This window comes from Chanodichthys erythropterus, chromosome 2, assembly GCF_024489055.1.
Source record: "Chanodichthys erythropterus isolate Z2021 chromosome 2, ASM2448905v1, whole genome shotgun sequence".
In the NCBI taxonomy this organism is placed as follows: domain Eukaryota; kingdom Metazoa; phylum Chordata; class Actinopteri; order Cypriniformes; family Xenocyprididae; genus Chanodichthys; species Chanodichthys erythropterus.
This window is the reverse complement of record NC_090222.1, coordinates 16977308-16989857: the sequence shown is the minus strand read 5'-3', so window position 1 is coordinate 16989857 and position 12550 is coordinate 16977308. Positions and strand designations below refer to the sequence as shown.

Here is a 12550-nt window from a genome sequence, read left to right as displayed (position 1 = left end):
TCCTCACTAGTCACTGGTAGACCCAGTAGTTAACATAGAGTGGCAATATTTGGAGCACTGCCTGACACACTGCTGTCACGCACGCCATCTTTCATCCAAAGATTCTGAGCACTCTTCCTTCTAGTGAAATAAAGTAAAATGCAGCCAGAAACACCACAAGTACTGATAAACGGTTATTGAAAAACTTTTTTTTAAATGTTATTTTTAAAAAAGTTTTTGGTCGAACAAGATTCAAACTTGCAAACTCTTGCACTGAAAGAATAGTTAATGAAAATCTTTTTTAATTCTGCCATCAACAGAGTGTACAGAGTGTAGTGTGTAACCCCCTGTTGCGGATCATTTGCACAGTGTCATGTAGTGTGAACGCCACAACGACTTCAAGACTCCACAGCAAGTCATGTAGTCTGAACAACACAGCGATCTGCCAATGTTTAAAGTCCTGTAGTGTGAACTAGGCACCCATGTAGAATGCAAAGTTTTCAGGACCTTGCGCAACATTCCCTAAAAGTTCTCTAAAGGTGAAGAAAATTCCGAACCTTTACAGAACGTTTGGGACGTTCCTAAAATGTCCTCTTTTGGTAATGAAAGTGATGCAGTTTAAGGTTCCTTATATGACTTTAGGGGGACGTTCCATTTTGGTTATTTTATGGTCAAAAAAAAATGTTACAAAGGGGACATTTGGGACATTAACAGAACGTTTCCACACGGTCCTCTGTTGGTTATTTAATAACTTTCCAGGTATGAGTTTAGGGCAGGGGTCGGCAACCCAAAATGTTCAAAGAGCCATATTGGACCAAAAAAAAACAGAAAAGCCGCAAAAAAATTAAAAGCCTTATATAAGCCTTATATGAAGGCAACACAGACTGTAAGTGTATATTAGCTATATTAGCCTACTATCAAAATGACTAAGTAGGCTACAAATACATAATGAGGTATTCCCGAGGTATATATTTAAAAACTGCTGAAAGCTACAGAAAAAAGAAGCAATTGGATCGGTGCAATTCACAGAAACAGCTGGACTCCAGCAGAGAAACATGAATTTGCATTTATCATTTTGTGTCAAATTGTTGGATTTTGAGGTAAAATCATTCCATATATATTGTATTGTTATATATTATGTTAACAAATCATCAATTAAATATTTTCCACCTTATATTCTGCATATTTCCCCAATGTCGAAATCAGGCACATATACATGTAAATGTCAGGAAACACGACTCCTGGCTGCATGTCAATGTCCATGAATTAGGTTTATTTGACAAGTTGTAAGAAACACTTTCGAGTCCAACCTTTAGTGTAATTTGTTTGTTTTACTCGCGTTTTTGCAGTTTCCCCTATTAAATCCAGTCACGCAGGAGGTTCTTTTGCCACTAAGTCCAGCTGAGGGAGCGCGCTTTCGGTGGGAAAGTGATGTCGATGCATAGCTATGACGCAAATCTTCGTTGACAGAAATGTTTAAATTTAATATTTATTATACAAATTTTTACAGCATTGGAAAACGTTAAGAATGTTTGTGTCATGTTTGTCCTCCTACAGAAACCATATGAAAACAAAAAATATTTTTCCATTTTCATACATTTTTGAAAAAGCTCCAGGGAGCCATTAGGGAAGCGGGAAGCCGCAGGTTGCCGACCTCCGGTTTAGGGGGATGCTCTATTTTGGTTAATTTATGGTCACGCGAGAACGTTACAAAGAGGACATTTGGGAAGTTAACAGAACGTCCTATAGTAATAGTGCCCTAAACATTCCCAGAACGTCCTGAACGTTCCCGGAAGGTCCACCAAATAACTTCCCCCAACCCTTAAAAGAACTCCACATCGTGACCGTCTCTGAACGTTCTGGGAACATTACTAGGTGACAGGTTATCCCGCTAGAAATTTTACGTTCCTAGAACATTCAGGTCAGTTGACAATTTTTTGGTCAGGATGACCAATCAGAATCCCCAGATTCCAACACTTTGTTCTCTTGTAGGTTCTTGATAGTTTGCATGCATGGAGTTGAATCACTACCTTGCTTACTTGCATTACGTACATTGGAGCATCACTGTATGTTATATAATATTTGTAAATGGTGTGATTGATGGGATTTATTTAAAAAGTGGAACACTGATACAATATGTTTGAATTATCGATTAGTTGTCTGGGTGTTATTCCCAAGAGGGGCTTATTGCATGTTTCTTTTCTCTGAAATAAATTTCGGGAAGTTAAGAAAAGTTCTGTTGACCATCAATCTCAGCGTGTGATGCAACTATCTTCAGCAAGCTTTGACAGCCTCGCTTCGTAGCCACGATTACCCAAACCCCGTAGGTTTCTGTTTTATATTTATTTGTGCCTATAACATCACTTCTCCTTGTGTGAGAGCCCTGTTAGCAGATGCTGTATATAGTGTGTTGCTGAAGGGCAGTTTGGAAATTAGCGGTGACATGTTCAAAGTGTCTAGAGGCCTTTTCGGTCTGTGCCTCTTCCCACGCAAACCCCAGACGGAGTGTAAAACAATCCCTCCAGCTCAGACATAGCCCAAAGCCTATGCTTTAGTAAAAATGATGCTTGAAAATAATATAAGCATCCAAAAAAATTTAATAAATATCAGACAGAATTACAACATAGTCGATTTCATTCCCAGATAAATGGAGGCCCCACAATAAATCATCTTCGGAGAAATGGTCATCTGAAAAAAAGACACAAGCGACAGAGAAAGAAATGAGCTTGTAAAGAAGCCGTGGACTGCAAACCATATTAATGATTGAAATTCCTTTACTTTGAAGGGTTGGATCCTTTGAATGTGGTATGGAAGCCATTAGATTGGACAGCATTATTTGGACATTCTCAGAAAGAGGCTTAGAGGCATCTAATGACTTTTACATGACAGTGAACTCAACATAAGGCATATGATTGGTCAATATTCATGAATCCCATTCATTCTGATTGGTCAAACACCGAGAGTGCATTCTTAGATCCATCATCTGCTGGATTTGATACACTTAAATGAACCATGTAGTTTACAGTTGAATAATATGTAAATGAAAAACAAAGCATGTTGAACAGACTGTTTGGTGTGCAGACCGAGCGTGTCTGGTCTGGAGCTGCCTGACCTCTTTAGCACTGAATGAGAATGAGAATCTAACAGGAGTGCTATGAGAATGAGAATAGTAATCATCACTGTTTCCAGCTGGTCTGCCTGGAGGAATATAGACGTGGGCTGCATCACCGCTCCCACATGTCAACATCACAAATGCTCTTCTTCGCTCTCATAACTCCGTTCCACACTGTAGGTTCTTGTCTGGTAGGGGAGCTGGAACCGGGGGGCCCCGGGTTTGCGTTTCTCCACTTTCAGCCCACTCAACCAAACTTAGTCAGATGGTATTAAAATGTATACCTGACTCCCAATGACAAGTGCATTTCTGATATAGGCTATAGTTTGCTGTAGTTCTAATATCAGTATATCAGTATATTATTTTTCCACAAACAAATGGACATTTATGTAGAGTGATGATCAATCAATGCAACATTGATCGTTTTTGATTTTATACATTTTATTTGTAATATCTTGATCATTGTTTCTAGTAAATTTGTGTTAGATTGTTAATATTTCAATTTTACATGATTGGAAATAAAAAGAATAAAAGGTGATACAAAAATATTCTACAATTCCGACTGATACTGATAATTGATAAGTAGATAAAATAATGTTTTGGCAGATAACCGTTAAATGGCATATCATTTCTTTGCTATTAAAAAAAAAATACAATTAATAATTCAATATCAGGTAATATCAACTATTGTTTGAAAGTTTGGGGTTGGTGAGATTATGAATGTTTTTAAAATATTGTGAAATATTTTTACGATTTTTAAATATATTAATTTAACTTAAAAAAATGAATTAATTAAAAAGAAATAACTCTAATACTAATTTAACTTAAACTTAAATAAGCTTAAACTGATTTGGTCAAGAAACATTTCTTTTTATTAACAATGATAAAAATGTGGTGCTGCTTAAAGGGTTAGTTCACCCAAAAATGAAAAATCTGTCATTTATTACTCACCCTCATGCCGTTCCACACCCGTTAATCTTCGGAAAACAAATAAAGATATCTTTGTTGAAATCCAATGGCTCCGTGAGGCCTCCATAGGGAGCTATGACATTTCCTCCCTCAAGATCAGCGTACCGAATCATGATTCGGATCATGTGTCAAACCGCCAAACTGCTGAAATCACGGGACTTTGGCGCTCCGACCAGCTGCAGATTCGACACACTGATTCATAACGCTCCGAAGCTTCCTGAAGCATTGTTTTGAAATCGGGCATCACTACATAAGTTTTGTTTTTTTGGCGCACCAAAATATTCTCATCGCTTTATAATATTAATATTGAACCACTGTACTCACATGAACTGATTTAAATATGTTTGTAGTACCTTTATGTATCTTGAGAGAGGAAGTATCATTGCTCCCTATGGAGGCCTCACTGAGCCATCGGATTTCAACTAAAATATCTTAATTTGTCTTCCGAAGATGAAAGAAGGTCTTACGGGTGTGGAACGGCATGAGGGTAAGTAATAAATGACAAAATTTTCATTTTTGGGTGAACTAACCCTTCAATATTTTTGTGTAAAGTGATATTTTTTCAGTATTCTTTGATGAATAGAAATTTTGAAAGAATAGCATTTAGCATTAATGTCTTTTTTACATTATAAACTTATATACTATACTGCAGGGCCGTATTCACCATTGACACTGAGGGGGACAAGTCCCTCCCAATAATTAGAAATGACAAAACTGTCCCCCCAATATTTGTTTTAAAAGTAACATTTTAGGCTGGTCTGCCTCAGTGGTCTCAGAATGAGTGAGCTGGCCAATCAAATCATAGAAGGTGTGGCTTACTGTTCACAGAACACGAGTGTGAATTCCAATGAGACACTTTCATTTTAGCAGTGAAAAAGTATGTGGCGAGTAAGCAGCTAAACATTAAGTATTTTATGACTGTTTTAAGATTTAAATACCCCCCCCCCCCCCCCCCAGCTGTGTATCCAAAAAAAAAATAATAATAATAATATTTGCTGACAACTGACATGTTACAGATGTATCATGCATCCCTAAAAACTATTTGAGCCATACTGACTTTATATAATTCAGTGCCAAATAAGCACAGGCTAATTCATATTCATGAGCACAGCTGTATCCATGTAGTGACGTCACAACCCGCCAGTCTTTCTCCCAATCTAAAACTTGTTCTCATCTCTCACAATGTTTTAGAACAGCCCTCTGTATTTGAACTCTGATTCACCCTGCCAACTCTAAGGAGATGGTGGAACAGATCAGAAAGGGTGTGCTTTTTAGATTCCCCCAAAAGACCCAGAAGAGCCCCGGCTGTGCATGGCATGCTATCTGTCCTTTCAGTTTATTTAGATGGAGTGGACTGATTAACTTTGTGTGCTCTTTAGAACAAAGGTGCCCATTCTTCAGCCTGTGCATTGTTCGGCATTGGGCTATGTTGCTCTCAGAGTCCTCTGCTGATGTTACAACCCATAGCATACTTGGCATGGCCGGCAATCTGAGAGAGAGCTGCAGTATGAGAGAGGAATAACGCTGCCTTAATAAAATGCTCAACAGAGGCTAGATAGATCAGCTGCTCGCCTCTCTCTTTTTCAGTGACCTCTGTCTGCATTCTTTAGGATGTAGAAAAAGTGGGAATAGAGAGGGAAATCTGTTGGTGAGAGATGTTAACCTTAAGGAACTAACCTTAATGGGCACTGAATGGTATTTAACCATGCTCCTGAGAGTACCAGATGGGCTCTTATTCTGGCTATGCCTCTTCTTGCACTCCAGTCTTCATTTTTTTTTTTAAATACCTTCTCTCTTATTGCTTCTCTCTCTCTCTCTCTCTTTGTTTTTCTCCCTCCTCTCTCTCCTGTTGATATATTGTAGCTCAGATATGTTGTGTTATGTTAAGAAATTAATACTTTTATTGAGCAAAGATGCATTAAACTGACCAAAAGTGACACTAAATACATTTATAATGTTTAAAAAGATTTCTATTTCAAATAAATACTGTTATTTAAAAAATTTTATTCATCAAAAAAAATCCTTTGTTTCCACAAAATACTGTGTAAACTGTTTTCAACTGATAATAATAAGAAATATGTCTTAAAGCACCAAATCAGCATATTAGAATGACACTGCAGGAATAAATTATGTTTTAAAATGTATTAGAATATTTTGGTTCAATATTAGTGTTTTTACTGTATTTTTGATCAAATAAGTCTTGGCAAGAATAAAAGACTTCTTTCAAAAACATTGAAAAATCTTACTGACTCCAGAATTATATTATATTATATTATATTATATTATATTATATTATATTATATTATATTATATCATATCATATCATATCATATCATATCATATCATATCATATCATATCATATCATATCATATCATATCATATCATATCATATTATATTATATTATATTATGTTATGTTATGTTATGTTATGTTATATTATATTATATTATATTATATTATATTATATTATATTATATTATATAAAACGGTTAGTTCCTGTCCTTGATTCTGATTGGTCAATAGCTGTGTTTTATGTCGGCTATGACCGCTTTACCCAATGGTTCTGTGTATCACAACACTCTTAGCAACCACTCTTAGCAACGTAAACTGTATGTTCTCAATTGATATTGTTCATTGAGGCTTACTGTATTATGTAGAAAAGCATTGTGAGTGAGCGAGTTTTTTACCTGCATTCAGATTTAGCATTTTCCTTCAGGTCAGTCCTATGTTCATAATAAAACATCCGTTTAAATGTCCAATACATTATATTGTACTTTTAATAGTTAAGGGGTTTTCCCGTGACTGACAGCGCTAACGTTAGTCAAAGCGTTTGTCAGTTGCGTCTCGTTCCATGTTCACAACAATTCAGTCTTTTCAATGTAAAAGTCTTCGCTACTGACTGACACACTCATAAAGTCTTTGCTGCCATCTAATGGCTTAATAATGTAATTTCGGTTGCTGTTCATGGTCAGGGACTATTTTTTTCTGGCGGAAGGAAGGCTTTTAGTCAAAATTTACTTCATGAAAGTTGCAGAACTTGCATTGATACATATTTTTGGCTTTAATATTTGTATTGTGTGGTAACCGTTTTATAAAAGTAATAAGGTACTCTCATACCTTATTGCTTACATATATTATATTATATTATATTATATTATATTATATTATATTATATTATATTATATTATATTATATTATATTATATTATATTATATTATATTATATTATATTATATGATGACCACAAAACCAGTCATTAGAGTCAGTTTTTTGAAATTGAGATTTATACATCATCTGAAAATAAGCTTTCCATTGATGTATGGTTTGTTAGGATTGGACAATATTTGGCTGAGATATAACTATTTGAAAATCTGGAATCTGAGGGTACAAAAAAATCTAAATATTGAGAAAATCGACTTTAAAGTTGTTCAAATGAAGTCATTAGCAACACATATCCACTCACAAAAATATTTTTTTGATATATTCACGTTAGGAAATTTACAAAATATCTTCATGGAAAATGATATTTACTTAATATCCCAATGATTTTGGCATAAAAGAAAAATCTATCATTTTGACCCATACAATGTATTGTTGGCTATTGCTACACATATACCGGTGCGACTTATGACTGGTTTTATTGTCCAGGGTCACATAAAAACAACATTGTAACATTTCAAAATGTTGGATAGATTTTTTCACCATTTATAGTTGTGGCAGAAAACAAATCAAATGGTCTCTTTTCCCATGGGGGTAGTTAAGAACTTCTTAAATTCTCTAACCTGTTGAGTGTGTTGTATTTCCTAATAGCTGCTTGTAGGTAGCACAAGCATAATTATTTTGGTGAGACTGTCAGCATATTAAGAACCACTCCAGATATCAAGCAGTCTGTTATAACCTCAGGCTTCCTATATCTTTGTCCCTTCAACATCCCTGTATTTCTTAATGACTTCACCTCAAAGAGAGTTGAAAGGTGGCCAAAAAGACATGCTTACTAAAAACTCACTCATTATTCAAAGTCTTGAAAGAGCAAGAATTCTCCCTCCCCCCACATTAGTAGTCTATACACCCGAGTGACAAGGGAGCGAAGATAGCTGACAAATTTTTGACATGAGGGTTCTGACAGGAACAGCAAGCGCGTCTATTCGGTAGTTAATCTTAATATGCATTTAATGAGAACAATAAACGTGACCTGCCCATGGCGTCTCACCTCTAGTGAATATTTCATATGTCTGGAGACGCCGTGGTACACACAGACGACGACATTGAAGCCAGAAAAGGCATACTTAATGAAGCTCTGCATGCATAGTACATTTATCATATCACCGTTGTTTTGATTTTGCATTCATGAGGATGCGAAAGAGTTGATTGCATTGTCTGTGTCGTCTTAATCTCATTTGCTTGTCTCCTTTTCTTTTCCTCCAGCATATGTATGATTGAGAGCTCCCAGAGGACGTCCCGCAACCAAAAGAGTTTGTGCAGCCCAATGGCTGTGATCCATGGCAGCTGCATTGCAGCAAGCACTTCCACGGCATCTTATAGCAATCGCATGACCTTTATGACTTTTCCAAGGCGGCAATGAGGAGTCTGTTGCTTAGTAGATAAGTCCAGGGGCACTTAGGGCTTAATGAATCAATGTTTCTGGATTGCTGATGGGTCTGATGTATCCTCACCTCTGAATCTCAGGATACAATCAGCCCTGTGCTCTCTGATAGAGGAGCTAACGTGGATTAGTGATACCGGGGCTCTCAATGGCTCACTGATAACAGCAGAAGGTACCTGTGTCTTGACAAGCTACTCTTTGTGAAATGGCGTGGATCGAACTGCGCCACTATTTGCAGACATAAATAGGTAGAGAGGAATTAAGAAGCACAGGAGTTAATTAAACAAATCTTGCAGCAATTGAATGGCGGTTTTATTGAGTGTTTTCTCAGAGCCAAATTGTTTCCTTGTGGTACAACTAAACTGATTCAACAGACATGCCCAATATATTTGCCTGCCATGATGTGCTTTTTCAGTACCTGTCTAAACTGTGATAGTGTAAGACAAGAAAAGGTGTCATAAAACACAAAAAAAGGTGTTAATGAAGTATAATGAAAGTTAATGAGGGATGAGGCTGTCATGATTCACAACAATACATAAAAAAAGCAAGTATCATAAAAGTGGTACACATGTGTAACATTGACATATGTGCTACATTGCTTTATGAAAAGATTTTTGAAGTCATGTGATAGCTAGGGTTGGGTATCGTTTGAACTGTAACAATTCAACAAAAAATCAAAAGGCTAAAGAACATTTACACAAGTAACTTTGTCTGTGGTTTAAAAATATCATAGCGAAAACAACTAGCCTAACTAATATACATTTCAAGCAATTTTAAAGATAAGTAAACACTCAGTAACTTAAAAAGAACAAATAAACAAATTAGCAATCACAAATAAATACAACTGAACAAAGATATGATTGAAATAAACAGTGTATTAAAATTTCCAGGTAGGCTATTGAGGTACAGAAACTGTAATCAAATGTAAAATAATACTTAATAATACACTTTATGTAATTGATAAATTACATCTACATTACAAACATAGTTACAAAAGTCATTGATATGGAGCCCCGCACATGGGTAGGCTAAATCATGTGTACGCTTTACTAAGTTGTTCCCTCGATTTATAAATCATGTGCTCGATTTACTAATTCGTTCCCTCGATTTACTAAATTGTACACAGTTTACTAAGTCGTTCCCTCGATTTACTAATTCGTTCCCTCAATTTACTAAAATATGTGCACGCTTTACTAAGTCGTTCCCTCGATTTGCCAAACCTTGCGCATGATTTAGCAAATCGAGGGAATGAAATAGTAAATTGTACGCACAATTTAGTAAATTGAGAGAATGACTTAGTAAATCGTGCACACTATTTACTTTTTTCCTGTATGTCATGTGCAGGGCTCTGTACATTCAGTCAAGAACAGTGAGTGAATTTTCCCTATCTTCTGTTGTTTGATTAACGTTATCATAGAGACGGCAGCAGGAATATTAGGCTGCTGTCACATTAAGAACTGCACGGATCCAGTGTTCTGTTCCACATGTGTTTTCTTGGTCAGCTGTTTACATCCACTTAAGACATAACCGACTAGTGTCTATCATGCACTATACAGTATCAGTGTTAATTTTGACAGCAAATTTTGGTTTAGTTTTAGTCATAGTCTTTTAGTCATATTTTAGTCATCGGAAATTGTTTTAGTTTTAGTCTAGTTTTAGTCGACTAAATCTACAGTAGAATTAGTCGACTAAAATCTAATTTACATAAATTGTAAGCATTAAGCATTTCCAATAAAAATGCTTCCACAGATCCAATACACTGATAGGCACATCTGATATTCCCCAAACTGTTTATGTTCACCCACTTTGCTCACCAAAGCGGACATTTTTTTACCATTCAAGTGCAAAAACACGTGAAAGAGCAAAATTCAGTACTTTTCAGGGATTGACACACTTATCATTGAGGTAGGCTACTATTATAGATTACATTTAAACATTTTTATTAGATTTGATTTTTAGTTTTTCCTGCTTTCATTGTAATTTTATTTAAAAGTTATAGTAATTTTTTGTGTTTATGTCTTTTAGTTTTTGCTTTTAAATGTCTATAACTTTTTATTTTTTGTTTATTTTAATACCTCAGGTTAAGCTAAAGCTTAGAAACTATTAAGTTTACATTTTTATAAGTTTACATTTTTATATATTTATCTTTTATTTCAGTTAATGTTTATTTCAAGTAATGAAGATTTCTTTGGTTTTAGGTTTAGTTAACAATAATAACCCTTATACTTGTAAAATATATTGAATAATGTGTCAAATAATGTTCTTAGTCTTTCCTTCATGTGACAGAAGATACATTAGTTTACTATGAATTAAACAGAAATTAAATTAAATACAGTTTATTGTTTAAACAAAATAATTATAATAAAAATTATAAACCATCCCAAAATACACAGTGACTCTTATTCTGAAATGTCTGCAGTCTGCACTGTAGCAGGCTGCTCATGAGGGAGATAAATATGCATTCTTCTTACAACCGTCTAAAACATGCTACCATATAAACATTGTGTAGTAAACATATATCGGATATGTCAGATATGCTGCTGCACGAGCCTGTAGAGCACGCAACAGCGCCGCGTTTCCCGCGGTTAGATCAGCATATTACAATTCAAATGTGCGCAAATGTTCCACACAGGACAGCAGTTCTGACTGGATATCTTCCCAAATCGTCCCTCTCTTTCATTTTCGTCTCGTTTTTATTCGTTGACGAAAATTAGAGTAGATTTTAGTCATAGTTTTAGTCATTCAAAACGCATTTTTATTTAGTCATCGTCTCGTTTTCGTCCGTGAAAAAATGTCGTTGACGAAAATTATGACGAAAATTATTTGTCAGCGAAATTAACACTGTACAGTATGAGAGGCGGCTTTCTGTGTACACGTTTTGGATGTGTGTATAGCACAGAGAACTTTGCGCGGGTCTTCTTGCACTTAAATGGTTTAAAGTCATATTAAAATGCACACAAAGGAATCGATAAGAGGAATCGGAATTTTAATTTTATAACAAGTATCCGATTCCTTACCTTAAGTATCCGATTCCATGATCCGAATCGGATTTTCGTTTCGCAAGTGATAGCTGTATATTGTATATTAATATGTATACATAAAGAAATACAATAAAATTTAAATCACTAAATACAATAAAATAAAATGTAAATCATAGTTCACTGAAAATCTCTCGAGATCAAAATTTAAATCGTTATTCTTTGAAAATTAAAATTTGTCATTTACTTAAAATCTTCACATAAGAGATAAATTAATCATTATATGCTAAAAATTTCACATAATAAATACAACTTTAAATTGTTATTCATTGAAAATCTTCTCACGATATCAAAATATCATTATTCACTGAAAATTGTCACAAAGGATCAAAATTTGAATAATTATTGACTGAAAATCTTCAGGTAATAGATTAAAATGTAAATAATTGTTCACTGAAAGTCTTCACATTCAACCCAGATGAGAGGAGTAGCAATATTTGATTTGTGAATGAATTGTTCTTTTCAAATGGATCTTTTTGATCTCACTAAAATAGAAGATTATTTGTGAAAAATACATTTTTGTCTGACCCTACCGAAAAATATCAAATGAAATGCAAGCCATATAAGTTATACTGACTATTTTTATGGCTCTTTTGCATCCTCATTCACTTCCTTCATATTGAACATTTTTTTCACCTTTTGTGTTCCATGGAGACGAGCAAATACTTGCTTTTTTTGGCCTCATTTACATTTCTTTAAAATGTAGATCAGTCACTTTTAAGCTCATGGAAACATGTTATTAGTCACAGATTAAGAGCCTCCATTGTCTACTCCCCACTGCCATCTTTGTGTCAACATGTTTCTCTTAATTCACATCCACGACTAGTTGAGTTTGGATAATGTCCCTGT

General features: G+C 35.0%; 1 protein-coding gene across 5 annotated transcripts in view; it reads left to right on the top strand.

The window, feature by feature from the left end:
- Positions 1–12550, top strand: part of col14a1a (collagen, type XIV, alpha 1a) — a 173418-nt gene that overhangs the window by 38362 nt on the left and 122506 nt on the right. The gene's annotated exons all lie outside the window — the stretch shown is intronic.